Below are 12,323 nucleotides of genomic sequence, written 5' to 3'. Positions count from 1 at the left end.
GCTGGGCAACTGCTGTCCCATGCATGCAGTGCTGTGTTTGTGCCTGCCTGATGACTCTGAGAGGGGAGATGGATGATGGTGCTCCGAAAGAGCAGCTCCTCAGGACCTGAATTTTGGGTGATCGTAGTATAGGCTTTGAAGCAAGCACTTGTGAAACTCTGTTCTGCCTAGGCAAGATCTGTACCTTGTGTGTGCAGGTATATTCTCATATGTTTCCTTGCTATGTTAGGCCTTTTCTTAGTTAGACTTGGCCATTTTTTTGGAATGAGATATATCAGCATTTTGTATCTTAGAAGCAAATTGATTTTTTTTTTTTTCCTCCTTGATTCCTATTCAGTAACATTTTTAACAAAACACTCAGGAAGGAGTGGTGTATTCTCCTCATTGTTCCCGGGTGCAAGCAGCCCAGCTATTTCTAGCCTGATGATGTTTATGTGAAAAGTTATGAAGCTGCTGGTCTCACTCATGTGGAGTAATAGTTTCGCAGAAATCAGCTGGACTATTATTGAAGCAAAATACCACTCAGCATGAGGAAGGCTGGTAGGAGCAGGTGATGTGCAACTCGAAGCTTTAGCTAGGTCTTATAATAACCAGATTGTTTGTTCTCCACAGCCTAAATGGAGGCGTCTGTGCTATGGCAGAACACAGGAGCTTCCGTGATTGAAAAATGATGGCATGTGGTGATGTGTGTGCCGCCAAGCTCTGAGGACGCATTTGACGTGGTGTGCCTATTCTGTGAAGCAGCAATGAAGCAGTTAAGATAGATGGGAATCATGCGGCTAAAAATCCTGCATGTACTTTGAAAACTCATCCAAGGTACTTACAGACCATTTTTATTGCTGTCCCTCAGGATTTGTGCACAGTTTCTGGAAAACACTGTGTATGCTGCTGATAGAGATATGTCTCCTTTTTCTGCCATCCAAATGCCAAACAAAGAGGAATGGAAACCAAATGGAAGCAGAGTGCTTTTGTTCATGAACTGAAAAATTTATGGCTATTTGTAAAAATGCAGAAGAACTTGGTCTGCTGCTGAGAGGCAAAGATAAGAAGTAAAACCTGTCACTGGCAGGATATTTTGGGGTCAGCTTCAGTCAGGGTGCATCATTCCCTGGATGTCCATGTGGTGAGTAGATTCCTGCCTAAACAACAGGCCTGAGTTGCTACTTTATTAACAAGAGTTTGACTCGGAGCTGAGCATTACTTTGGCCATTGAAATGATGAAGGGTTCATGGACACTCTCTGCTGAGTGACAAATAATAAGTCCAGTTTCACTGTGACAGAGCATCTGGGCTTGTGATTTGTAGAACAATTGCTGGAATATTTTTGGAATTATTTAATTGTGAGTAATCATGCAGAGACTCAGAGTTACTCCACTGCAAAAAAGACTGCTGTATTTGAAAGAAATTAGCAGCTTCTAAAAACAGAAATTTTATTTGAATTTTTAATTCAAATAAACTTAAACTCTTCAGACTTTTTTTTCTTTGCTTGTTTTAAACAAGAGACTATATCTTATTTTTTATTTCTTTGCATACTATTATCAGAAGGTTTTTAAAGACTCCAGCCATTACCTTTGGATCTAATATAGGGAGTTCGGGTGACACTCCATGCTGACAGACTTTTGTCTATACAGGGATCTACCTCATGCCAGCCATCAGTATAAGCACATTAGGGATTTGCTTTCATGTTCTTCCAGAACAGTCGTAGTCATTATTTGCAGGATATATCAGAGAATGGTCATTTGTTGTGCTCCATAACTTGTAAGTAACTAATTGCAACATACGGTGGTCCTAGAGCTTATCTGGCAGTTACCAGTAGTTACAAGCAGAGACTGCAATGTGTGTATGTGGGTTTTCTTGCATTTTTTCTTTCTTTTTTTTTTTTTTTTTGTATTCATATGGGCATATTGGATAATACTGGACTGAATCCATCCAGCTACATTGTAACCAAAACTGCCCTCATAGTATTGTAATTTTAAGATTAATGAGTTAGTTGGATACCTTTCAAATCTGTGCAGTGCCTTTTATAATCAAGTATGTGTAGTGCTCTTGTAGCTGTTGTTGTATGCAGAAAGGCTTGTAGCAAGAAGTTTGACGTTTTACTAGCTGAAAAAAATCAGAGAAGCTTTCAGATACATTATTTTTTTGTTTGTTTTTACTTCTGTTTCAGCAAGAAGGTCAAAGTAATCAAAGTATCTAAAAAGCACATTGCAATCATTTCTTGAATGTTAGTAGAAATCTGATTGTGTGAACTCCAAGAGTGATCATTTTGTATTGAGGAATACTTGCTGCATAACTAGATAACTAGATAAATACTCCTTGGTTACCTACTATTCTTTTTCAAAAATGTAAGAGCATCTTTTAAGTCTCACTGGGACAGGTCAGGGGAGGCTAGCTGGAGCAAAATGAATTTAGTGTTAATAGAGGCACTTCTAGTGTTAACATCCTTCTTACCACACCAGTGATAAATGGTGGAATAGGGCCTTCCTGGCAAGTTTCTACCGGTAGGCAAAAGCAGTGTCGTTTTTTGTAGCCATTATGATCTTGTCCCACTAACTGGGCAGAACTGTGTCAAGGCTCCATATACTGTTTGATTTACAGCCACAGCTACAGCACTCTGGGCTGTGTGGGAATTTTTCATTGCTGCCTGTCTCCACACCCGTTTGCAGTTTCACCATTGCAATGAAAGAGACCAATGAACACAGAGAAAATGAGAGGCCATTTGATTAGAATGCGTTACTATTCACAAAATATATTGGACAATAAAATTGGTTCTTGTTTTCATTAAAAAAACTCTATGGCTAATATTATATTATACAAATTAGACCATTCTTTTAACAATGACTGTAATGAGGATGATGTACCGAAAACTGTAGTATGTTCATCTAACAGCGTCAATATTGAAAGTTTATATCCTCCTCTTAATAGCTCTTTTACTAAACTGAAGTTTGCATCTGAAGCACAAAGATTTCTTTAATTTCAATCTGTTAATCAGAAACGACACATCAGTAGTTTTACGTGTGTGTATAGCTGGGCAGAGGAGGGCTACTGGTGGTGTAGCTTGAGTTACCTTAGTAATGCGGCATTTCCAGATTATAGTGGATATAAAAATTATTTTCCTAAGTTAAGTATGTCAAAATGAGACTTTTGGGGGAAGGATGAAGTTTTGAGGAAAGAGAACTTAATTATTCTGTTTTCAAGAGGTCTAATTGTTTATGATGGTGCTCATTTTTCAGCAGATGGCCACGAAGATAGGGGAAGAAAATTATGTTACCAAATGAGAAGTTAGAAACAAGGAAAAATACCAGAGTGGTGTGGGGTGTGTGTGTGCCCGTGTAGGATACAAGTGGTTATAGTCACTAGGATCATGATGTTGGACTAGTGTTTGGTGATTGTTTTTTTGGGCATATTGTCCTTTGCTTTGTTTTTGTGATGTGATGGAGTACATCTCATGCAGGAAAAGGTATCCAAAGTTTTCAGTATTGTTTGGATTGCTGCTTTCTATATGGATAGACAGGATGGGATTTTGTTTAGTTTAACTGAATTTCACCAGTTAAGTATTTACTGTTTGCTGTCTACCAGCAGTGTTGATGTCTGATCAATTTTAACTTCTCTTTCCACTTTGCTTGGCGGTCCAAGTGAAAGGGGTATTATCACGTCAGAATTTATTATACTGATGGGTACATATGTAAAACTAAATGCTGTATATAGTTTTAGAAGTAGGTGCATGTATAGGTTTCTGATAAGAAGCAGGATAAATGTGCTTTCTGCTGAAAAGTTAAATGCATGAGACCTTGTTTTTTCACAGAAAAATAACGTTGCTACTTAATTCTCCATTCCAGAAGAGCCTTCAGATCTGTCCTTGCTGCTCCAGTTACTCAGGATGCAGGCCATGCCTGGTTATTCTGGGGAGTTCTAACAACCAACAAAACCTTTATCTAAACCTCCATATGGCACATCAATGGAGTACCTAGACATGTGCACTGTTGTCTTTGGTCATTTTGTACAGAAAATACAATCAGACTTGGCTGTCAAACAGATGAAATCTGTCACATTCCTCCTGTAGGAGCTGAACTTGGTCCAGCCCAACAAATACAAAAAATACTCGCCCATAAAATTGCAAGTGGAGCCTGTGATTTCAGTGCATGTGGGCTAAGATTCTGTGGGGACTGGCAGGCACCACTTTCTGGCTGAACAGCCTGCGATCAGCACTGTTTCCCTGCTCCACCACTCTAAAAACCATTGCAATAAAGCAGCAGATGGCTTTGACACACCTTCCCTAAAAGGGCAGTTTCCTACAGAAAAATAGAACTTTCTAGCTTTCTGAGGAAGAACCTTAAAATCAAGATTTGCTTAAATCGCCTTACTAGAATAACCTTGCAAAGTGGTTTCTTTTTATTGTTCCTTCTTGTATATTCATACTTTTAACGTGCCCTGCTTGTTGTAGACTTATTGAAGCAGAGGAAAAAAATATGACTCAATCACAAGTTTCATAATGTCTTGTTTTCTTGTTCCTGAGATATTGGGGAGCAGCCTGTATTTCATGGACCTGTTTATTTGTAAAGTTTGAAATCTTCTAGCTGATGCTGGGCAGGTTTGTTGCCCTCAGCTGAGGAGTCAGTAAACCATGTGCTGGGAGCTCTGTGTTATGTGGGAGGTTTGGGCAGTGTGGATTTGTGCGGCTTCCTGGATGTTAAGGCTGACGTTTCAAGCATGGGGGCAACAGATACTTTTTACAGGCATCAAAGCTGGGAAAAAAAAGCAATTTTGCAGAATAATTGTCACCAGTGCTATAACAGACAGTATATCATTATTTTCTTAGATGATTTCTGACATAAAGGCCTTTATATGTGCGTGTGGTGATTTTAGTTTCAAAAGGGTGCAGCCCTTTGTCACTGCATTTCTCAGGGCAGAAGTTTCTGCATTAGAATATCTGCCGAGGGGCTCTGAGGGATTGCCCATACTTTTCTTGACACAACATTGTATTTCATAGGGCACATCTAACAAGTAGGTGGCATTAAGTGGTCTTCACTTGTATCATGGCTTTGCCATTTCACCTGATTATCACTTGTGTGGACAAAAATCTATTTAGTAAAGTTATCCTTTAGGACAACATATGTGAACAGAACACTAAATACTCTTTTCTTGTCCTTCTCTGTATGAATACTGTATCACAGTTAGCAACTACTCCTCAATCAGCCACTCTTGTCAACATCTTGGCCTTCTGTTAACCCTAGACTACATATTCTAGCTAAAGAATTAGTTCAGACTGACCTTCTATGCATAATTGTACAATGCTGAATTCAATGGACTACTCCATTAGGGTCCAAGGGCGGACACTGGCAATGGCGTGAGTGCACGTGAAGTTGCTATTGCTGTCCTATTTCTAGGTATCAAGGACAGAAGCTTCCTGGAAAGAATAACAGTAGAAGGTGAAGCATGACTTCTGTGTGTAGGTGGTGTTTGTACTCTTTGGAAATAACGCTTCATTTTTTGGGTGCTGTTAATCTTTTCCCACAACCACACTCAATAATAGTGGGGGTTGGGTGAGGAATAATCGCATTTTAGAGACCTGCTTGCATCCAAATTCCCTTTTCTAGCATTGTGTTCTTATTGCCCAGACTGTTCATGTTCATGACAGTACAGTCTTGTAATGATCTTCTTAATTTGCAATCCTTCTATTTGGTACAAGATGTGTCAGTTTGACAGGAGGCCATTCAGGACTTTAATATTGCATCAAGGAGTCTAAGGTTAATCTAGAAAGGCATATAGAATTAGTTTAAGTGCAATACATTTCAGATACTAACATGGTAAAGTCAAACAATAGCAAGGTGCTCTAAGGTGGTGATACATGCAGGTGTAGCTTTTTCACAGGTTTTGTCTTGTACTTTTTTCAGCTTATAACAGAGTATAGTAAGATTGAAAGGCAGCTCCCAGCAATTATTCAAAATTTTTGCTACTGTACAGAGAAAAGCTTCAGCAAAACTCAGGAGGTGAGAGAACAGTTCAATACTAGACTGAACACAGTGTAAACATAAGTGTAGGACTGTGATTGACTATCTAAGGCACTGAGTCCTGTACCAAGAATCTTAAGCAGCAACACAGTAAACAAAATGTTCCTAGAAGTCTTTCTCTGCTAAGCTGATAAGTGTGCTTTGCCTTTTGCCTGGAAGACTGGTTTCTGTGCAGTGGTGGGGTTTTGCCCCCCCTTCTTTTTTTTTTTTTTTTTTTCTTGGTTTTGTTTTAAGGCTGTAACTTGAGTCTTTTGACTTGCAGTGAAACTGAGCTGATGGCTTCTTCCCCGTCAGGAAGACACTGCAAACAATTGCTTTCCTGTCCCTTCCTTGCTACTGGAAACTTCTTTAAAGGTTAGTAATCTATAGTGCCATTTCAAGATTCAGACTTTCATTCCATGCACCATTACCCATGGAAGAAGGAAAAATAGACTATTATAACTGTAAGTGCAATACTCTAACCTAATGGACAGTATAAGAGATGTGTACTTTGCACATACATACTATTCGTTTAGAGACAGTGCATGACTTTGACATGCCTTCCTCTAATGGAAAAGCAGATAATAACACAGAACATTCTTCTGTAGAAGAGACACAATTGCCACCCACCTATCTTATGTGGGAAGAGCACATTGAATAAGGTTTGAGAGAGAAAAACACCTTTAGGCTCAGTTAAGAGACATTTTGACACTAGAGTCCTAGTAGTAAAGTAGACTGCCGTTTGCTTTTTATTGCTGAACAATTAAGACGGAAGGTGTGTGAATAAAATGGAATGTCCTTGCAAAACAGCAGCAAGAAAGTATCTCCTGTGTGATAATCAGAAGTGGTGAAGGGGTGCTCTTGTGATCTTTCTTGCTATAGTCTCCCTTGCTTTTACATGGTGGCTTTTAAGTCAGTAGCATGAACTTGGTACACACGTACAAACATGCACACACACATTTTTAATATATATATAAAAACTTTGTAGTACTGTATGTTCACAGATATTTTTTCTTGTTTTAAATGGACCAAAAAAGGGGTCAATTGATGAATGACTTGTATTTGGCTACATTCATGTCAGCATTCTGTGAGATTTGCTTTCACATCACTAGTCTTTCTTCCCAAAGCTACTTTTATGGTCTGTTTTCTTAGTTCACATGAAAGCCACCCAGTTCCAACTGTTGATACACCATTTTTAGTTTACAAAGTTTCAGTCCCACATGGACTTTTCTCCTCTATCTCATGATACAAACAAAGCTAATCTTTCCAAGCAGTGCTTAGGAGTTGCTGCTTTCAAGTTGCATTGACAGCTTTCAACTAACACAGTAGGTGCCAGGACAGTAAAACCAACCTTTTTAGGCTTTAAATGTTCGGGACCTGTCTGCAAACTCCTTCATTCTTCGACTATAACGTTTCTTTTCCTTGCTGATCTGCTTATCGACAACTGCAGATTACACATATCCTGTCTCTTTCTAAAGATGTGGGAACTGAATTCGGTTGTCTCCCAATACTATGTAAAAGGATAGCCCCATAGACATTGAGTCTGTTTTTGGATTGCATCCAAAAGGTGTAAATAACTATGTCCTCCTTGCAGGAGGGAGATATGAAGGAAGCCAGCTGCACAGCTTTCATTCGAAATTCCCAACCCACAGATTCTTTGTAGTTCCCTTCTTTGTGCAACCTACAGATATAATCATATACCCCTAATTTCCAAAACTTTGACCTGACTAATGACTGAAAAACTTAAAAAGCCCTTGGGTCACAATTAACCCTTCTGAGATTAAATAGTGACATTTTGAAAAGGCCTAGGTGATTTTGGTGTTTGAGTTTTCATTTTCTTTTAGAAAACACTTTATGGACTACTCAGAAGATTCTTGGTGTACTTACCAGCCTTTTCTTTAACATTCACAGTCTGCCCAAATCTGTCTTTCTCCCAGTCATCCTAATTTACTCCAGTCCCTTTCTCAGTCTCTTAAGAGACCTTGGTCTTCAGTTTATTTCCTCACCAATTGTAAACACATTGATTCCTCAGTGCCATTTTGTTCCTAGAAGACTTTAGTTTTTGGGCTCCTCTCCTTGTCCTAGTCTCCAGCTCTCTCCAAATGCCTCAATTATTTCTCAGACAAATCCTTTAATGCCTTGTGATGTTGCATCTGTAATGTAAGGATGTCTTAACATTTCTCTAGCTTGCTCTGTTGAATTTTCTCTGACTACTAAAGATTTTGCATGGTCTTATCTTCCTTTGAGTAAGTGGGCTGTCGGATCTGCAGCTTGCTTAATGTTAGGCACATTCCAGATCTCTTAGTATGAAAAGAGCAGTTGCCTAAGATTACCATGCCATGCTGAGATCTTGATAGTATTTAGCATAAGCAAAGTGGAGGTAGGGACTGACTTGTGTAAGGGAGGGTTAGTTTTAGGCCAGTGCACATATAGGAGGAGGACCACCTAGCTTGTTTCTCAGGTGGTTGCAGGCAGTGGTTCAATAAAGATGGTTAATAATGATACTTTATCATACAAAATCAAATAGCTTTTCCAACACATGATATGAAAAACTCTGACTTGTGAAGTTTATCACTGTATTTAATTGATAAGCGTGGTAGGAGTACTGATCATAAAACAGCAGGCTGTAGCCTCTGAGGTCCCTGTGAGTTACATTAATGAATTACATGATATATGAACTATGTTATCTTTTAAAATTTGTTATACGTTGTAACTCCAGTTACATTTGGACTTGAAAAACAAGTGCACACAAAAAAACCCAATCCCAAACCAAGAACCCCCCTATACATACAGGACTAGAATTTTTCCAAAGCACACAAAATTTTGTTTCATTTGGCTCATTTGAAATCATTTGGAAAATTCCTATTGACTGGGATAGGAGCAGAGATTTTTTCCTGGCACTGAATGCATTTGAAAACTCTATTATTCATGTCTCTTGTTTGAGTGTTAAGGAGAAAGTCTAGGAATGCTAAGAGCTGAGGATGTAGTTGTGTCGTCTTCATCTGAAGTGGAAGGGGCTTTCTTTTAAGTGAATGAAAAATTAAATATATCTTTATGATACTGGGTTTATTGCAAATCATAAGATTATTAATTAAATGGCCAAGGCTTATTAATGATGTGTGCACAGAGATTTATAGTTTCATCAGGCTGTTCTATTCTGGGTCTGAATTGTAATGCACTCTCACTTTGAGATGGGTGTTGGTAGCCTAAGCCTGGTTATGCTGGCAAACTTGAAAGTTTTATTATTTCTGTAGCCAAATTGTTGTCATAGGGTTATTTTACTACAACTGAACAGCTGAAGCAAGGAAAGATTGTGTTAAGTTAGGAGGGCTTTTGTGGAAGGTGAGGAGAGGGAAGCTTTGTGGCATGGCCAATTTGAGCGTTGGCCTTTCATTTCTTCAGATGTCAAAACATTGGGACTAGAACACAGGGAACAGTAGTTCGAAAAGTTCTCAGCTTATGGCATGCATGTGTGCCAGATCAAGCAGGAGAGTTAACATATCTTCAAATTCACTTCCAGCTCTTAAAACATGCACTTTCCATTCTTCCTCTGGCAGCTGCTGCTCTAATGCTTGTTTCTGGTAATCAGCCATTTGCTTCGATTGTGACAGGTCTCCCTTCTCATTCCTGCTTAGCCAGGAGGTACAGGTAATGACTCTCACACATAAGATTGTCTTTGGTCAGAAGTGTCCTTCAGTAAGTTTCCCCCCACCTGCCTCTGCCCTGGGGATGTACTGAAGCAGTGAAATTCAGAAAGACGCATATTTTCCCAGATACCCCAGCGTGCGATGCATTCCTCTTTCATTCCACCTGGTTCTCCCCCAAAAGTGTTAGAAGAGTAGCAGTTTTCTGCTGAAGTGCATTGCCTGTAGCTGTTCCTAGAGAGTCAAGGGTGAGATGATCTAGTCTAAGTCCTGTCTAGGACTACTGAATAGTCGCTAGGCTGTATGCCTGCTCCCAGGGGAAGGCAATGCTATTGCCCTTAGTATTACTAAGAACCCAAGGCCCATAGTAGTTAAAATACATACCTGCAATAAAAAAACAGAAATTAAAAAAACGCCAGTCTCTGCCAGTTGCTTTACCTTTCATAGAATCAACCCAGCCCTGAATGCTTGGTAGTGCTCCCTGGCACAGTTTTGCTAACAAATCTTTAGCTTTTGTAGATTTAGGGCAAGTGATATCTTTCTACTTTCTCAGTCCCTAGCAAATTGCTTAGTGGGGGCGGTGCGGAAGGGAAGCAACATTCTTGCTTTAGACCAGGCAGTTGCTAATGCAAGTCAGAATTCAGCTTGTTAAGCAACAATACATGAGAGATGGAGACATAATTTCAATAAGAGAAGTGAAAGAATGAATACTACTTAAATTCATTTGAGAAATGCATCTACAAAATACCATTAGGTACAATTCCCTTTGCTTAATATAAATACAACTCCGCCTAAGCCTTTAACAGGTCTGTAGCCATGGCATTTAATTGCCAGCTGCCTTTAAACCTTGAGCAGGTCAGCAGAGACACAATGCTATCAGGGGTAATTTGTCATTTATGTATTTCCATGGAGTGATATATAATGTCTTGCTGAGAAGGGTCCTTGTGGGTGTCAAATACTGCTGCTGCCTGTAATGGAAATAAAGGAAAAAAATAAAAGGCTGGCAAACAGATGTTTCTGTAAATGTAACTTTTAGTTTGCAAGTAACCTTGAGGCTAAAAGATAATTCCACCTCTGCTGGGGGGCAGTAATGAGGTGGCAGGTGAACAATTCAACCTCTATGTTATTTATTTATTGAAAACAACTACCAGCATGTGTGCTGCTTCTGAAATTTATTGAAGCCAATTGAACATACAGTGTGTGATATACACAGACTTGCTCTCTTCTTCCCTTTCCTCATTTCAATTTTTAAGTGGTTCCTAGAGACAGATACAGAACCAGCCATCACGTCTGGCATGTGGTGTGCGTTTAGGGCTGAAGCCAAAACCTACTGAAGTCATTGGTTGTCTTTCAATTGACTTCGACTGGCTTTGGCTCAAGTCTTCAAGGGAAAAACAAAAAGGGTAAAAGTGTATTGTATATGGTTCTGTCTAAAAGAGCTGATACTTTGAGAGTTTAAGTAAGGTTTGGGTTTGTAAGTGGAGATAGGATAGGTTGAGAGAGGAAACAAAGGGCAGCAAAGCTGTGGATAGTTTTGGTACCACGTAATGAAGTCCATTTCTTGGACTTAGAGATGTTCAGCCTGTGTGGGTAGACCAGGGAGGGCTTCCTCTCAAATGCCTATTTATCTTGTGTATATTGATTCTGCTGATGCTACCAGCTGCCACAAACTCTGTCCTGCACGTAGTGGAAGTCTCTCACATCTGAGCCAATTACTTTGGTCTTGGACAATTTGTTCTACAGAGGAGGGTGCTTTTATGGGATTTAGAGAAATAACCATCTTTCCGTTAGAAGGAAATCTTGACTGTAGTGAAACAACACTCACTAATTGAAACTTCTAATGGCTTTCCCTTGGATGATAGGGGTGACAGTATTATCTTTTTTTTTTTAGTGTGTCTTCCCTTGGTCTGAAGTTTTTTTCCAGATAAGGGGAAGGATTTTGAAAAAAGATGGGCTTTTTTTTTAATAAAAAAAAAAAGGGGGGGGGCAAAAAGAATTTTTGGGTGCTGTTCTAAACACTTGGCTCTTAAACTGGATTTTATTCAGATTGCACTTGCTCCAGGTGCCCTGAGTAGGTCTCCACTCTCTGCCCTTTTCCAGACAGACTCGCAGGCTCTGGCAGTGTCAGGACAGCACTTGTTTCCGCTGAGGAGGGCTGATGCGGTCCCCACTGAAATGGCACCAGGAGTTGCCTGGAGGGACAGACTGGGAATGAGCATGGCTTTGGGCAGCTGGGGGTGTGATAGCAGCATCTGAAGGGGGAAAGGTTGGAAGGCAGAGGAGTGTAACGTTGTGCAGTGGTGCCAGCTGCAGCAGCAGGGAGTGCAGGGCTGCAGTGACCATCAGGAAATGGTGATACAATTTAGGGATACCATTTTAGATTAGATACTTAAGCTGTTGCACCCCCAAATGTGGTTAGAATATTTCCTTTTATGTCCTCAGGGGACAGACAAGCTGATGCAGTGTGGTATAGCTTTTTATTCTAATCTCTTTTTCTGTTACTATGACCTTCTAACTTCTCTGTGCTGGCCTTCTGCCTCTGAGTTAGTGTTTTTCCTTTTCCACGAAGACAACCTGTGCTGTTTGTCTCAAATGCTGGTGTCGTATACTCAGCTCAAGCAAGGACGAGGGTCTGTAAACCATTTTTCTTCCAAGGCCAGCAGATTTGGGCTTACCTCAGGTTACTAACA

The sequence above is a fragment of the Opisthocomus hoazin genome, chromosome 5 (assembly GCF_030867145.1).
Source record: "Opisthocomus hoazin isolate bOpiHoa1 chromosome 5, bOpiHoa1.hap1, whole genome shotgun sequence".
Taxonomy (NCBI): domain Eukaryota; kingdom Metazoa; phylum Chordata; class Aves; order Opisthocomiformes; family Opisthocomidae; genus Opisthocomus; species Opisthocomus hoazin.
The sequence above is the reverse complement of the archived record's forward strand: the minus strand, read 5'-3'. Positions refer to the sequence as shown.